Below are 18,867 nucleotides of genomic sequence, written 5' to 3'. Positions count from 1 at the left end.
GTGCTACTTGATGAGGCACATAAATCAAAGTATTCCATTCATCCGGGCGCGACGAAAATGTATCTTGACTTGAATAAGGATTATTGGTGGCCGGGTATGAAACGTGATGTTGTTAAGTATGTTGAACAATGCGTCACGTGTTTGCAAGTTAAAGCTGAACATCAAAAACCGTATGGTAAGTTGCAACCGTTAGAAATCCCGAAATGGAAATGCGAGCACATTACCATGGATTTCATCACAAAGTTACCTAAGACGGAGAGAACCCAATTTGATATGATTTGGGTGATAGTTGACCGATTGACGAAAAGTGCCTTGTTTCTTCCTATTCGAGAAGCGATATCGTCAGAGACTATGGCTAAGTTGTTTATCAAGGAAGTGATATCAAGGCACGGAGTTCCTATATCTATTATTTCGGATCGAGATATCCGTTTTACATCTCGGTTTTGGGAAAAGTTTCACGAACATATGGGTACACAATTGAAATTGAGCACGGCGTACCATCCTCAAACGGACGGTCAAACTGAGCGTACGAACCAAACATTGGAGGATATGTTACGGGCGTGTATTATTGATTTCGGTGGTAGTTGGGATGAGCATTTACCTTTGGTGGAATTCTCTTACAATAATAGTCATCATACTAGTATCGGGATGCCACCTTACGAGATGCTTTATGGGCGAAGGTGTTGAACCCCGATTTGTTGGGGTGAAGTGGGTCAAAGAGAAATCGGGAGTACCGATTTGGTTTTAGAGACGAATAGCAAAATTGAGATGATTCGAACTCATCTGAAAGCGGCCCAAGATAGACAAAAGTCGTATGCCGATAAACGTAGACGATTGATTGAGTTCCAAGAAGGCGACAAAGTGATGCTTAAAGTTTCACCATGGAAGGGTGTTATTCGTTTTCGAAAGAGGGGAAAGTTAGCTCCTCGGTTTATCGGACCATTTAAAATTTTAGCTCGTGTTGGTGAAGTAGCGTATCGTTTGGAATTACCCGAAGAGCTTGCAGGGATCCATAATACATTTCATGTTTTCCATCTCCGTAAGTGCCTTGCAGATGATTCTTCATGGATGTCGTTAGACGAGATTGAACTAAACAATAAGTTAGAGTACGTGGAGGAGCCGATTGCTATACTCGACGAAAAGGTTAAAAAGTTGAGAAATAAAGAAGTGAGAACTTTTAAGATTCAATGGAGCCGTAGTATAGGTTCCGAGTTTACTTGGGAGCCCAAAGAGTTTGTGTTAGTGTATCTTCCCACTTATCATGCAGCTTGGATCGCGAGGACGCACTCTGATTCAAGTGGGGGAGAGTTGTAAGACCCAAATAATTATTGTACAAAAGTGTAAATAAGATGTGCATGGTGTGTAAAGTGTTAGGTAATTAAAAACTACAAAGAAAGACTGACCTGGCAAATGGAGCACCGCGCCATGTTGAGGGCGCGCGCCGCGCGACTTACTGTCGACAGATTCCTTGTTTTAATTGAAGTTTAATGAGGGGCATAATGGTCCTTTCACATGGGGCCGGTTTTAAGGCACTTATGGCCCGATTTTTGGTGGTTGAAGCACATTCAACATAACCACCAACTCCATCTTCAATTCCACTTCAATCTAGAGAGAGAAATACTTTAAGTGAGAGAAAGTTTGAATCAAGGAGGAAGGAGCTTGATCCGGGTCAAAACTCAAGTATTAAAGTTGTTCATCTAATCACTAGCTTCGTTGTGATTGTGGTGGTAAGCTCTAATCTTGATTTTCTTACTTTAATTGTTTAAGAGTTAGGGTTTTGGGTTAGTGATGAACATAAAACCCATTTGTGGTGATTTTGGGTGTTCTTGGGTAAGATTGAGTCATGAAGACTCTATAGCATCTAAACTTGGGTTTCAAAGTGTTAATTTGTGTCTATGAGTTTTAATTGATTAGTTAATTACTAGCACACCTAAATGTAAGTAAATGGGTGTTATGTGGGTTAGTGGATGACCTGAAATGGGTGTGTTGACTTTTAAATGGTCAAATGGGTATTAATGGACCTAAGTTGGTTAATGTGTGTGAAAGATGCTTAACCTCGTGTTGAAAAGTGTTTTAAGGCCCATTTTTGGCTAGTGTTAGGGTTTTGGCGAAAGTTGACCCAATTTTAGGGTTAAGGGTGCAAATGGGTCGAAATTGCACCATGGGTCAAAATGACCTAAGGATGGTGAGTGAGTTGGTTGACCAACTTGAATGAATGATTGATTATGTGTATAATGTAATAGGTACGTTACCTTGAAGTTGCAAGCTTGGTTTATCAATTCAGCAAAGGCGTAAGGTGAGTGGAGTAATTATACATGTATGTATATGGTGTATTTATTTGTATGCTATGGTATGACCCACGGAGCCGGGAGTGCCATAGTGTGTGTAAATGTGCTATGATGTGAACCACGGAGCCGGTAGCATCATGGTGCATGTTGTGATGTGAACCACAGAGCCGGTAGCATCAAAGTGTGAACCACGGAACCGGTAGCACTATAAAATGAGGTGTGAACCACGGAACCGGTAGCACCAAAGTGTGAACCACGGAGCCGGTAGCACTATAAAATGAGGTGTGAACCACGGAGCCGGTAGCACCAAAGTGTGAACCACGGAGCCGGTAGCACTATAAAAGAGTGTGACTCAAATGCGTAGTGACGTGAACCACGGAGCCGGTAGCGTCATAGCATTGTGTATGGTGTGAATCACGGAGCCGGTAGCACCATGACACGTTTATGGTTAACCATATAGTTGTTTATGTATATGTGTGATGTATCATATTATATTATTACGGAGCTTATGATATTGTTATTGCTAGTTGCGGTATTTGGAGGTGTTTAGCTTACTTGGAGTTGTATGCTAATTGTTGTTACTAGCGATAATCTCGGTGTGTGTGTGTGTATGTGTGTGTGTGTGTGTGTAGGTGTATGCAAGTAGGTATATTATATATGTATGTGTATAATTATTGCATTCACTAAGCTTTGCTTACCCTCTCGTTGTTTACCTTTTTATAGGCTCCGGCGTGGACAAGGGTAAGGGCGTTCGTTTGGATTAGCGATCCCGCTTCGTTAAGATAATAGAAGCTTTTGGATTTAGCCTTTTGAAGTTCGATCGAGATATGGGTAGTTTAAACCCCAAACACCATGCTCTAGGTGTCGTTTGGAAGTTAAACTTTTTGTGGTCGAAACTTATATTTTTGTACTAAATTCGTGATTCGGGACGATGTGGGTCCGGTGTTGTAAAACTCGTTTTTATTATTAAAATCTCTTAGTTTTACATATTGTAACATGTTGTGAAAACCGTTTCGTCACGAGGTGTCGGGAAGCGGGCAATCGTTTTCGCTAAGTTGGATTTTGGATTTTGGACAGGCCGTATTGGAGCGCCCTACTGTACAAAAAAAATTATATATATTCGCGTGTTCGATTGCATATTGGTTTGGGTTGTTACAATAACTAATAATAATAATAATAATAATAATAATAATAATAATAATAATAATAATAATAATAATAATAATAATAATAATAATAATAATAATAATAATAATAATAATAATAATAATAATAATAATAATAATGATAATAATAATAATAATAATAATAATAATAATAATAATAATAATAATAATAATAATAATAATAATAATAATAATAATAATAATAATAATAATAATAATAATAATAATAATAATAATAATAATAATAATAATAATAAAAGTAAAAGAAATAATAAGGTATACCCTTTTGAAATCCGTCCTAAAAAGAATTGACCAAGACCGGGCTCGAACCCATGACCTTCCACTCACACATAAACACCCATGACCATCGAACCAGTTTCATTTTCTGATATTAAACCAACCATTTTATTTATAACCCGTTTTATTTTAACTTCTACTTTCCTACTTCTGCTTCACACTTTAATCGACCAGAGACAAGTTCAATCTGTTAAATCGATTTAGGATATGCAACAAACATAGAAACAAACTGGTTGAATGGGTTCTTGACCAACAGAAACAGAAAGATTAAAAAAAATTTGTAGAAACAGATACAAAGCAACACTTGTGAACTTCAACTATAATTTCAAAATTTAAATGGTTTTAGATCATAATTAACATTATATCTATTTAGTGTTAAGGCTCAAAAACATTTAAAGGTGTATTGGATTAATTAAAACAACCAAAAAATAAAAAAAAAAATCGTTTCATCAAACCTGCACTCGTTTTCAACTTCAAATCACTTTCGACAATTTAGAGTGTTTTTGGCCATGATCAAAACATGAAAAAGATTATAAATGATTAATAGAAACTATCTGGATCATCAATCGAATTTAAAACATTAAAACGATCTCGAATTTAGCCATGAACAAATATTTTGACTTTTTGAAAAATGACTTTGACTCCAAAATTGGAGCTCGATAATATGAATTGATCCTTGATATTTTGCAGTTAGTTTGAGCAAAGGATTCCTAACAACCTCATTAATACATTTTGAAATAGATTTAAAAATCGAGCTTTTTGAAAAATCACACAAGAACAGGGCAGTTTGCTCGTGTTCTTCCCCTTTTTCTGATTATATTCTAAAATTAATACCTGTAAAGGGTTTTTATGATTGATAAAGGTTGTAGTAGGTTGAATAATTTACATATTAACTGAATTGATCAATTATATAGAAGTGTGGTACTCGATTCCTTACTCAGACAAAAGAGAACAGAAAAAATAAATAAAGTAAAATAAAGTCGATTCAATTGGTCATCTGATTGGTACTATGGAAAATGATATGTAACAAATTGGGGTAGAAACAAAAAAGTAAAACAGATTGATGGATGTCTGAAATTGGATCGTACGAATATTTTGATTTTTAGTTTATATAATAATTACTAATAATTAATAATAATAATAATAATAATAATAATAATAATAATAATAATAATAATAATAATAATAATAATAATAATAATAATAATAATTATATTAATAATAATTATAATAATACTAGATAATAATAATAATGATCTTAACTATAAAAATGGTAAAACATATTATTCATAATACTAAAAATACTAGTAATTGTAATAATAGAAATAATACTAATATCAAATTAATAATAAGGATAAGGATAAAAAAATAATAATGATGATGATAATAATAATATTCTTAATTAAAACAAATGATAATTTTTTCCCTTGAATAATTATGTTGATAATGATAATAAAAATGATAATAACAATAATAATGATTTTTAAATTATAATATTAACATAACAGATTATATGTATCAAAATTCATATCTATATATGTTATATATAATAACACTAGTAATATTGATATAAATGCTAATATTAATATACATAATAATAATAATGGATGTAATAATAATATGACAATTATATTGTAAACTTGTAATTAAATTTAATATATTAATATCACACATTAATAATTATGTAATATTTGATAGCTATATATATATTTAATATTTAATATTTATTACAATATACATATAATAATGATTTTGTATATAAATCATATATAGATATATATGTATATATATAACAACATCATTATCTTATATACTATTTTACATCTCTAATTCAAACCATTAATTTGTATTTTATCATTTCAAATTATTGTAAATATATTTATTTATATTATATATATAAATACATATATATATATACATACATATATATATATATATATATATATATATATATATATATATATATATATATATATATATATATATACAACAATGGTTCGTGAATCGTCGGAGATGGTCGAAGGGTAATTAACTACATGAATATAGTTTCAAAATTTTTGAGATTCAACATTACATACTTTGCTTATCGTGTCGAAGTCATATAAAGATTAAGTTTAAATTTGGTCGGAAATTTCGGGGTCGTCACACCTAGCATGCTTGCATACATAGTTTCAACCCCAACATAGAAAACTCACCTTATTTTTCGCTCTTATAATAAAAAGCAAACCGCTTAGGCTATTAGAAAAGAAACTCCAAAAAGATTTCTCAAGGTAAAACGAGAAGTTTGCTTGAGGACAAGCAAAGTCTAAATGTTGGATTTTGATAACGGTTAAAAAGTCACGTTTTCACCTCGGTATTAAGGCCCGAAAACAATAAAGTTCCAAACTTTATCGCCAAAATACCCGCTTCGTAGGATAAAATTGAAGAACAAATGATTAAAAATACAGTGCAAAAAGAATCAAGAGAATCGGGGCTAAAACGAAGATTCTAGAGCTAAAACGGTGAAAGACAAGAAATCAAGTTACGATCCAGTGAATTCAGCAAACAGGGCAGGCCAAACGGCCTGTCACTAGGGAAAATGGCATGCCACATGGCCAAGGCAAATGGGTACTGCAAACGGGCAAGCCTGGCAAACGGCCTCTGCAAACGGCCTGGCAGCCGTTTGCAGGTAAAATTCAAGTCTATTTAAAGGGTCTTTGTCATCCATTTTTACACACACTTCAATTCACTTCTTTCTCTCTCTTTCTAAAATATTAGTCATACTTTCAAGGTCTTCAACTCCGTGCGGGAAACCTAGTACCCGGAGAAGAACGCCGAATGTTGGTATGATTTTTCGTATAGCGGCTGTAAGGTACCAGTACAAGACAATAGCTGCTCAGCGAGTGGCGTATGATGTTGATTGATGTTTGCCCTCGAGAGATAATCTCTGCAGACCTGGAATACGGATGAGAGATTCGTGGGGTGGTCTCAATCAATCTGGGGATCAATCTGTAATTGATCCATATAACGTATTGCTGCTAAGCGGCTAATGTGCGTTTAGAGTAAGAAGGAACCGTGTGAGAGAGAAAGTGTACTTCTCTCTAATTGAAGTTCCCATATGAAATGTGGTGATCCAGGGGGTCTATTTATAGGCGCGGAATGTCTGAAATTCTCGGGATACACGTGTCAATTACTGAATGGCTCTGTTACACGAAATATTCGGAAGGTCGGTGGCATGTGCTGACGTGGCTGCGTGCCACTCATGCGCTTAGTAAAAGGGCTTAAGCATTGAAGCTGCCTGCAGGACTTACGCTTGAAGCTGGGCGGCCTGCTGAACGCTGGGCGGCAAATAATGAAAACTGCCAAATTTCGTTATCTTTTGTGCTTTTTGATCCATTTTTCTGTATAAAAATGGTGTTTTATGCGTGTATCCTCTAGGATACACCATTAAGTCCCTCCAGTTTAATGTCTTTATTTTTGCATAAAATAAAGTCATTAAACTAAAAATAAAAGATGCTTTTTTCCTCGAAGACACAAAACTACTGTAGCCGTCTGCTTTTCTGTTCTGACACCACATTTCCAATTATGAAATTGCCCCCAAAATCTTTTTCATTTATTTTCAAATTTTAGATTGTTGCCCAATTAATCTGGTCCATACACGCGTCTCAATCTCATCCTTTGATTATCCATTTGCTTGACTATAAATAGCCCGTCCCTTTTCCTTTTTCCTTTTTCGAAAATTGATTATTTGTGTTGAAGATAACTGCAATTACTCATTTTAACGATTTGATAAGTGCAAGGTCAGTTATCACTCATCTTTCTCTTCTGCTTGTATTTCTTTTATTTTGCATACTACCATGGCCGAATCCAGCAGCACTTCTTCTCAAAGGGACAATCACGATGTGAGCACTATTCCGTCAAGTATCACCGAAGCCGAAATAGATAGACTATGTATAGATCATAGGAATCTTAGATTACTGAACCCCATGGTTCCTTCGTCTAGTGATAGGGCAAATAAACCTCCTAAGAAGATGATTACACTGTATAAGCTTCAACTTACTATAGGTAACCTCCATATTCCTCCCTCCATTTTTCTTCAAGGACTTCTGTCTCATTATGGGATTGGTCTTAGCCAAATTCATCCACTTGGGATACAAAAAATTGTGCTTTTTGAATTGTACTGTAACACTGTTGGTAAAGTGCCAAGCATAAATGTTTTTCACGAGTTGTTTAGAACTCGACTGGTGAGTAAATGCTGGTACACTTTTGATTGTAAGGCTAATAAAGCTTCCACTGGTACGAAAGAAACCTCTTTAAAAAGGTGGAAAGAACCCTTCTTTTTTGTCAACGAAAGGATTATTCAAGATAATTAGGCAAACATTCGGAAATGGAGGAAAACAAAAATAGGAGTAAGTAAATCAATCACATTGTCTGATGATGAAAGAACAACTGTTGAAGATTGGAAGTCATTGGAACTTCCATAACGTTTATATGCTGATAATGAAGCTATTTTAGTCCGTTGTGGAATGAGTGACAATTGGCGTGCTGGATTTGCACCAGTACTGCACTGAAAAGGCTGTGGTAGGCATTTTATAAATATGCTATACTTGTATTATGTTATTGTGAAATGTACTCTTATATATGTAACAACCCAACCCGTTATCCAACTGAATATGCGAAAAAAAAAAATTATACAGTGTAGTGCGCGGCGCGCACAAGGCCTGGCAGCCCGCTGTCCAAAATATCCAATTTTCGTTTAAAGATCTCCCGCTCCCCGACACTTTTAGATGAAACACTTTTCACAACACGTTATAATAGTTAAAACTAACACGATTCAATAATAAAACAAGTTTTACGAAACCGGGCCCACATGTGCCGAAATACGAGTTTCGTACAAAATGTAAGTTTCGACCACATTAGCTTAAATTCCAAACGACACTTTGAGCATGGTGTTTGGGGGTTAAACTACCCAAATCTTGGTCAAACTTCAAAAAGCTATACGTCCCAAAAAGCGTCTCCTATCAACACAAAGCGGGATCACTAGTCCAAACGAATACCCTTTCCCTTGTCCACGCCGGAGCCTATAAAAAGGTAAACAACGAGAGGGCAAGCAAAACGCTTAGTGAATGCAATAGTTATACACATACATATATAATATACCTACTTGCAAATACTTACTCGCATACTGCATACACGCTAGCAATATATTTAGCATACCATCTCAAGTACGAAGCTAAAAATCTCCAATACCGTAACTAGCATAAACAATAGCATATAATTGACATAATACAATATGATACAATACAACACACAACCATGGTTAACCATACTCGCGTCATGGTGCTACTGGCTCTTTGGCACACACCATACGCGTTGGTTATGACGCTACCAGCTCTTTGGTTAAAATCACAACCCGAGTCATACTCGCGCTAAGTGCTACCGGCTCTTTGGTTCACACTACAACATATGTACTACGATGCTACCGGTTCTTTGGTTCACGTCATAGCACAATCGCACATACTATGGCACTACCGGCTCTTTTATTCATGCCATAGCATACAAATAAATACATTATATACATACGCATATAATTATTCCACTCACCTTGTATTCAAAGCGAAGGTAAGCTAACAAGCTCTTCAACCGTCACCGAAATCACCTATAATATTAATATAAAATCAACACTCATCTAAATGGGACTCTAAACGTGACCAAATAGACACCTAGTGCAATTGTTCACCCTTTTGCACTCATAATGCCAATCATAGGCCTAACTCGCCAATAACTACTAAAACTAGTGACCACAGCATTAAATCACCCAACTACACACCACTAGGTCATTCAAAACTTGTTTGACCCATACCGAGGTCAACACCCCCTTTTGGGTCATCCACAACCCAAATAACACCCATTTACAAAAACAACAAAGTGTGCTAGTGATTAAACATTCATTTAAGACTCATAACCACCAATTAACATTTTGAAACCCTAGGTTAGTTACTATTGAGTCCTCATGACCCAATCTTACCCAAGAACACTCAAAATCACCAAATATGGGTTTTATGTTCACCATTTACCCAAAACCCTAACCCTTATGTAATCAAAGTAAGGAAATCAAGGTTAGAACATACCACCACAACCAAAATGTAGCTAAAGGCTAGATGAACAACTTTAATACTTGAGCTTTAACCCGAATCAAGCTTCTTCCTCCTTGATTTGAGCTTTCTCTCTCTCAAAGGGTTTCTCTCTCTAAAATTGAAGTGGAATTGAAGATGGTGTTGGTGGTTGTGTTAAATGTGTTTCAACCACCACAAAACTGGCCATAAATGACCTAAACCCGGCCTCATGTGAAAGGACAAGAATGCCCCTCATTTAACTTTAATTTAAAAAGCAGAAAACTGTGCCCAGGAGTAGTGCGCCACGTGCACCCTTAATAGTGCGCGGCGCGCACAAGTGATCTGAATAGATTCTAATCCAAATTAATTACACAATGTTATCCACACTTTATGTACCCTAATTACATCTCTGTACAATAAATAATCGGGTCTTACAACTCTCCCCCATTTGAATCGGAGCGCGTCCTCGCGATCCAAGTCGTATGACACGAGGGAAGATAAACTAACACAAACTCTTCGGGCTCCCAAGTAAACTCGGAACCTTTACTACGATGCCATTGAACTTTAAAAGTTCTCACCTCTTTATTTCTCAACCTTTTGACCTTCTCATCGAGTATAGCAATCGGATCTTCAATATACTCTAACTTATTGTTTAGCTCAATCTCGTCTAATGGCACCCATAAAGAATCATCTGCCAGACACTTATGGAGATGGGAAACATGAAATGTATTATGAATCCCCGCAAGCTCTTCAGGTAGTTCCAAACGATATGCAACTTCACCAACACGAGCTAAAATTTTAAATGGCCCAATAAATTGAGGAACTAACTTTCCTCGTTTTCGAAACCGAATAATACCTTTCCATCGCGAAACCTTAAGCATCACCATGTCACCTTCTTGGAACTCAATCGGTCGTCTACGCTTATCAGCATATGACTTTTGCCTATCTTGGGCCGCTTTCAAATGAGTCTGAATCATCTCAATCTTACTATTCGTCTCTAAAACCAAATCGGTACTCCTGATTTCCCTTTGTCCCACTTCACCCCAACAAATCGGAGTTCGACACCTACTCCCATAAAGCATCTCATAAGGTGGCATCCCAATACTAGTATGATAACTATTATTGTACGAGAATTCCACCAAAGGCAAGTGCTCATCCCAACTACCACCGAAATCGATAATGCACGCCCATAACATATCCTCCAATGTTTGATTCGTACGTTCGGTTTAACCGTCCATTTGAGGATGGTACGCCGTGCTCATTCTCAATTGTGTACCCATATCTTCATGAAACTTTTCCCAAAACCGAGATATGAAACGAGTATCTCGATCCGAAACAATAGATATAGGGACCCAGTGTCTCGATATCACCTCCTTGATAAACAACCTTGACAAGGCCTCCGATGATATCATTTCCCGAATGGGAAGAAACAAGGCACATTTCGTCAATCGATCAACTATCACCCAAACATATCGAATTGGGTTCTCGCCATCTTAGGTAACTTCGTGATGAAATCCATGGTAATGTGTTCCCATACGGAATCTGTTTCATCACCCATACTGTTTTTGATGCTAGGCCTTAACTTACAAACACGTGACACATTGTTCAACATACTTTACAACATCACGTTTCATGCCCGGCCACCAATACTCTTTCTTCAAATCAAGATACATCTTTGTCGTGCCCGGATGAATGGTATACTTTGACTTATGCGCTTCATCAAGTAACACTTATCGGAAATCTCCCATTCTAGGCACCCACACTCTTCCTTGAAAGGACAACAAACCATGCGGGCCTAAGGTAATGGAATTCGTTTGCCCCACGATTCTTTCTTCATGCTTGTTATTAACAAAAGCTTCAATTTGAATTTCACCAAGCTTTACAAGAAAATTGTGACGACCCGAAAATTTCCGACCGAATTTAAACTTAAATCTTTATATGATATCGACATGATAAGCAAAGTCTATTAAACTGAGTCTCAAAATGTTGGAACTATTTTTCATATATTCATTTGACCTTTGACTGTTCCTGGCGATTCACGAATGCAATGTTTGTAAAATGTATCATACAGAGGTCAAGTACCTTGCGATGTAACCAAATGTAATGTATTCATCTAGATGGTTTAGGATGGGTTATTAGAGTTGGTATCAGAGCGGTGGTCTTAGCGAACCAGGTCTTGCATTAGTATGTCTAACTGATAGTTGTTTAGATGCATTAGTGAGTCTGGACTTCGACCGTGTCTGCATGTCAAAAGTTTTGCTTATCATTTCGTGTCGAAAATTACCTGTTTATCATTCTTAGTCTAGACACATCTTACTGCATTGATTGCATAGACAGCGTATAGATAAATTCATATCTTAGCGTATCTGTTATTGTTACCTTTACCTGACAGCTTCCGTAGATTCCTCCGTAACTTATGGGATTATAGTACTATATATGCATATGTAAATTATGTATTGCAGGGTACTAATCTACATCCTATAATCTATTTCTTATCGAATATCCTTCATCTGATCGTACGAGATGAATCCCTCAACCAGTTCGAATTCCTCGGATTCCGACAGCTATTCCGATATGGAGTTTCACCTATTCTCTGAAAGCATTGTCACCAGAATGAATCAACCAATCATCTATCCCCAATTCATCTGATGAGTTCATAGTCGACTTAATCAATAGAGACGCGAAGACGGCAATCCCTTCCACCAACCGAATTCACCTATTGGAGAAGAACCTGAAGCACTTACCGGCAAATCAGCCCGAAACACCATTTTCACCCTTATTTCTAGGATATCTCGTCACGGTTATATTCGATCTAAAATTTTAAACCTTATTCATCCGCTCGTTCCGACCCGCAATCATCCCGGAATAATAGAAGAAGTCAACAAAATTCGCGCTCGAGTAATCAATTTGTAGAATATGGTGCAAAAATTACCAGCTTCAGCAGCACCACCAGCAGCATAACCAGTACCATCAACAACCACATTCGCACCGCAAACCTCAACTTCACATTCTGTACCTCGAGTATAATCATCGTTCTACATGACATTCTACATCATTTATCTTCGTTCGACATGGCGATTATGTAATCTCTAATGTTTTAGAGATTATATATTCTTGTTCTAATGGTAAATCAGATGAGTTAATATCATAATAACTCACTAAATCCATGATTACATCAGAGGAAGATATATATGTAAGTATATTTTCATAAAGATTGTAATTAAAAATTCTTTTGTACAAACTGTTAATGGTGAAAATATTTTAACGGGTAGGTAATACCCTAGAAATATTTAGATTTCACATTAATAAGCTACACTGTACATTCTTCGAATCTGATTCAATAGTCATTTACTATCCTACTTACATCCACAGATATACGTATCCGTTCACCGTAGAATAACCATTTTCATTCAATTTCATATTTGGATTTTGACCTATCAGAATCAAACAAGTGGCATAATGAAGAAAACATTGGACAAAATAAAATTTTTTAGAAACAAACAAATTAACTATGAGAAAAATTTTGTTAAGAATCCACGCTAACTGTTCCTAGCTAACTGATTACATTTTATTTATCGCAATTTATTTATCGCAATTTGTATTCTCGCAATTTTATTTATCGTCATTTAATTTCTGTTATTTATTTTACGCACTTTAAATATCGGGACACGTATACAAGGTTTTGACATATCATATCGACGCATCTATATATATTATTGGGAATAACTATAGACACTCTATATGCAGTAATGATCGAGTTAGCTACACAGGGTTGAGGTTGATTCTATAATAATATATATACTTTGAGTTGTGATTGAGTCTGAGACATGTATACAATGGGTCATGAATAACGTATTAATTAATTCGAATATTATATATTAAACTATATATGAATTGTTGAATTACTAACTGTGGGCTACCAACTGTGGACTACCAACATTGGACAATTAAAATGAGTTAAAATATTGATTATAACATATGAAACTAAACATCTCTTCAAGTTTGCCACTTGATTTCATATTAAACCTCATTTGTATCTTAATGATTACAATCTGCGTTCAAACCTTTCATGATTCTTGAAAACACCTCAATCGAGAGGATGAACCAACCGTACTTCATCTACGGAAGAAAAGATTTATGCATATAGTTATGCACCTGAAAACACTCGAAACCTGAGCAAACGTTTAACACGTATCTATGCTAGCTCCTTTGACATTATTATTATCGAAAATAACTTTATAATTCCTTTCCAAATTAGCCAATTTTGTCACAGCTCCAACAAATCAACTTCAACTTTCATTTGGATTAGCCTTATTATAACCTTGATATATACGTTGTCATTTTGTCATCATTACCGGAGAACCGTTTATATTCCACCATATTAGCAGTAAACTTACCAGCAACTTCATTACTCATTGACTTAAGTCTCTCCGAAGAACCATTATATTTGTTCCTTAAAACCTATTCATATACTCATCCACATCTTATAACGAGAATTACCACATCAATTATTGGGAATTAACAATCAGCATTTTGAAAGCTCGCAGCATGTCTACATCAATAATTATATGTATACATATAACATTTATCTCTCAGAATTATGATCTCCCATTCTGAAATTCTGAAATTCTGAAAAACACCCAGTTTACGAATCAATACCCTGAATTTTGAAAATGCTGATGAAGCAGCAAAAACTATAAACAACCTAACCGTCGAAAGTTTGGTGATAAAGAATAGTATGTTGACAAAACTCAGCAAAGTTGGAACTGGAAAACGGGTTAAGCAGACCAAGAAGGAGACCAAGGACAAATAATAGGACCAAACCCTGTATTTGAAGAATCCTGATGATACTATTCCGATGAAATCTTTAGCGAATACCTTACTCCTTAATCGCTCTAAATCATTGTGAATGAATTTCTTCATCACAATTTGATTATGAAATTCTAAGATATCATCGTATCTTTCTTTATTAATATCCTCAATATTTCTGAAGATATCTTCATAAATATTCTTGTCCGATATTAATTATCTCTTCGCTCTATCTGTGTTATATCATAAAAGAAACTATTTTGGTTTCTAAAATTCTGAAAAATTCGAATTTGAATTATGAATGATTTTGAAGTAGTGTTGGAAATTGATGCATGAGTTAGTATAATATAATGACATTTGATCAACGTGATTATATTACAGTAAGTCATGCTGAGTTTCTAATGGAACGTTATGATTCACAGATCATAACGTCATCATGTGCCATGTTACACGACTCTTACATTCTATCTAATCTCCAAACATATCAAGAATGTATCTTCCTGATATTTCTATCTTTTCTCGTGACTTCTGGAAATTTGACAAGTCAGATCGAGCTATCACAATTTCTTTCTTAGAACTTTAGTTATGTTCATTCGAAACTTCATACCTACAAATTCTGGACTATTATTCGCTTGACTTAAAGTCGGGAAGGAGAAACAAAAGCATGGAACTCTGAAATATATGGAAAATAATGGAACGGGAGAGATTAAATTTATAGTGAAAATATCAGACATAGCAATCGAGGCAGATGGCCGCTTCTAATCCTAACTTCCCTAATTACTGAAGAATCAAATCTTATATAGATTTCAAAGATTATCTTTAAATCCCTGGAATTCTGGAAATCAACAGTGACTACGTCAAAAGTTAAATCTCTATCTCAATCTTTTGTGATAATTTCACTCGTATTTTTCACGAGATCAAATTGATTTATCTATATTACTTGAAGATAATAAAACTCTAATTTTTAGCTCGTATGCGTCATGAAAACATACTTATTGTCAGACATGACCATCCCAATCAAATTTCGGGACGAAATTTCTTTAACGGGTAGGTACTGTGACGACCCAGAAATTTCCGACCGAATTTAAACTTAAATCATTATATGATATCGACACGATAAGCAAAGTCTATTAAACTGAGTCTCAAAGTGTTGGAACTATTTTTCATATATTCATTTGACCTTTGACTGTTCCTGGGGATTCACGAATGCAATGTTTATAAAATGTATCATATAGAGGTCAAGTACCTTGCGATGTAACCAAATGTAATGTATTCGTCCAGATGGTTTAGGACGGGTCATTAGAAAAATCGTTAGTAATAATCAAGCGTAACAATCCTACTCGTATCGCCGGATGTTGACTCTTTCGACTCAACGCATCCGCGACCATATTCGCCTTACCCAGATGGTAAAGTATCTCACAATCATAATCATTTACCACATCCATCCATCTACGTTGACGATAATTCAAATCCTGTTGATCAAAAAGATGTTTCAAACTCTTATGATCTGAATAAGTCGTACACTTGACACCATACAAGTAGTGGCGCCAAATTTTCAACGCATGCACTACTGCCACCAATTCAAGAGTCGGATATCTCTTTTCGTGTTCCTTTAATTGTCGAGAGGCGTAAGCGATGACTTTACCTCTTTGCATTAGAACACACCCGATTCCATTTAATGAGACATCACAATAAACCGCCATGTCTTCTACTCCTTCCGGCAATACTAACACTGAAGCTTGACACAACTTTTCTTTTAACAATTGGAAAGCGATTTCTTGCTCATTTTCCCAATTAAATCTCGCGTTCTTCCTCATCAACTTCGTCAATGGAGAAGTAATCTTGGAAAAGTCTTGGATAAACCGACGATAATAACCGGCCAATCCGAGAAAACTTCGGATTTCCGTAGGCCTAGTCGGTTGTTCCCTCTCTTCACCGTCTCTATCTTCCCCGAATCCACTTGAATACCTTCTTTGTTCACAATTTGGCCAAGGAATTGCACTTCCCTTAGCCAAAATTCACACTTGGAAAGTTTAGCATACAACTTCTCCTTCCGCAACGTCTTCAATACTTCATGCAAATGAAGTTCGTGTTCCTTTATACTCTTAGAATAAACAAGAATGTCGTCGATGAACACAATTACCGACTTGTCCAACATAGGTTGGCACACTCGGTTCATACGATCCATGAATGCCGAATGTGCATTCATAAGACCGAAAGGCATCACTACAAATTCGAAATGCCCGTAACGCGTTCGAAAGGCCGTTTTCTCAATATCTTCCACACGGACCCGTATTTGGTGATAGCCGGATCGTAAGTCAATTTTAGAAAAGTAAGTCACTCCTTGGAGTGGATCAAACAAATCGTCAATCCGAGATAATGGATAACGATTCTTGATCGTCACTTTATTCAATTCCCGATAATCGATGCACATCCGCATACTACCATCTTTCTTCTTCACGAATAAAACCGGAGCACCCCATGGCGAAGCACTCGATCGGATAAAACCCTTTTCAAGCAATTCTTGGGTTTGATTTAACAATTCTTGCATTTCCGTTGGTGCTAAACGATAAGGAGTTTTAGCAATGGGAGTAGCACCCGGAACCAACTCAATGGGAAATTAAACTTGTCTTTCTGCCGGAACACCCGGTAATTCATCCAAAAAACCTTTTCAAATTCATTAACCACCAGAATTTCACAAATGGATGGTGGCTCTTCACGAGTATCGACTACATGAGCAAGAAAAGCCATGCCACCACCACTAAGGAAACGACGTGCCCGTGCATAAGTGTATAATGGCACAAGTCTTCTATGTTTCTCGCCATGAATAATTAACTCTCCCCCACTTGGGGTCTTCACACGAATAGACTTTTCATGACATGAAATATCGGCTCTATAACGATCGAGCCAATCCATACCAACTACAATATCAAATTCACCCAAAGTCATCGGGATAAGATCGATCTTAAACGTTTCGGTACCAAACACAACATCACCGTCATTACAAACATCAACCCCTAACACCGTCTTACCATCCGCTATTTTGACTTCTACCGGATGACTTAACTTAGCTAGCGGCTTATTAAGCTTAGACATAAATCACGGAGACACAAACGATAAACTAGCACCGCTATCAAATAGTATCCTTGCTAGATTAGAGTTAACCATGAAAGTACCTGAGACAACTTCGTTGGATTGTTGGGCTTCATCATGGATCATTAAGTAATTTTATCCCCTCGCCGTCCCCGCCGCCTTTTCTAGCTTCTTAACTTGATCACTCCTCAAATTGGGACATTCCGTCCTTCGGTGACCCTCTTTTTGACAATTAAAACAAACGATTTTGTTGGAAGATGAGTTTGTACAATCACGGGTCAAGTGCCGTTGTCGCCCACAATTGTAGCACGTGGGTCTAAAACCCTTAGAAGCCCCCTTTTTCACACTTCCGACCCTCTCGGTCACACTCCTACTCTTCTTGTTCGAGTGGCTAGTAGCTTCAAATTTTCGTTTACCAAAGGTGAAGTCACTCTTTCCCCGAGCAAGCGACTCAAAACCCTTAGCGATATCGAACAACTCATCAAAAGTTTTTGCCGAGTTCCTACTAACCCTTTCTTGATAGTTATCACTCAAGGTTCGGTAGATATCTTCTTTCAACATATGGTCATTCCCGACATACTCCGGGAAAAATTGGGTCTTTGATAAAAAGGTGGACTTGAGAGTGTTCAAATCCATTGACCCTTGCCTTAATGTTCGCAACTCGTCCTTAAGCCTCGAAAGATCGGCCGAAGTTCGGTACTCCTTGAAAAATTCCGTCTTAAACTCGTCCCACGTCAAACTCATACTTTGTTCTTCACCATAAAGTCGGATTTTCGCATCCCACCACAACTTGGAATCACCCCTCATCATGCTACTACCATACCTCGTCCTCTTATCGAGAGGGCACTCACTAGTACGAAAAGCCCCATCCATATCGAAGATCCAATGAGCACTCTTGAGTGGGTCTCGTTCTCCCTCAAAGGTGGGAGGTTGAGCATCTTTGAAATTTTTATAGTGGAAGTCTCGCCTTCCGATGTTATCTTCTTGAAGAACAATCTTAACTTGTTCGTTGACTAGATTGACTACTTGCTCATCAATCGAATCTAAGAACATCTTCTTGATGTCCTCTAGAAAAGCCGTGTGACGCCTTTGCATAATGGCCTCAACATTGGCCGTAAA

Source organism: Rutidosis leptorrhynchoides, chromosome 2, assembly GCF_046630445.1.
Source record: "Rutidosis leptorrhynchoides isolate AG116_Rl617_1_P2 chromosome 2, CSIRO_AGI_Rlap_v1, whole genome shotgun sequence".
Taxonomy (NCBI): Eukaryota; Viridiplantae; Streptophyta; class Magnoliopsida; order Asterales; family Asteraceae; genus Rutidosis; species Rutidosis leptorrhynchoides.
The sequence above is the reverse complement of the archived record's forward strand: the minus strand, read 5'-3'. Positions refer to the sequence as shown.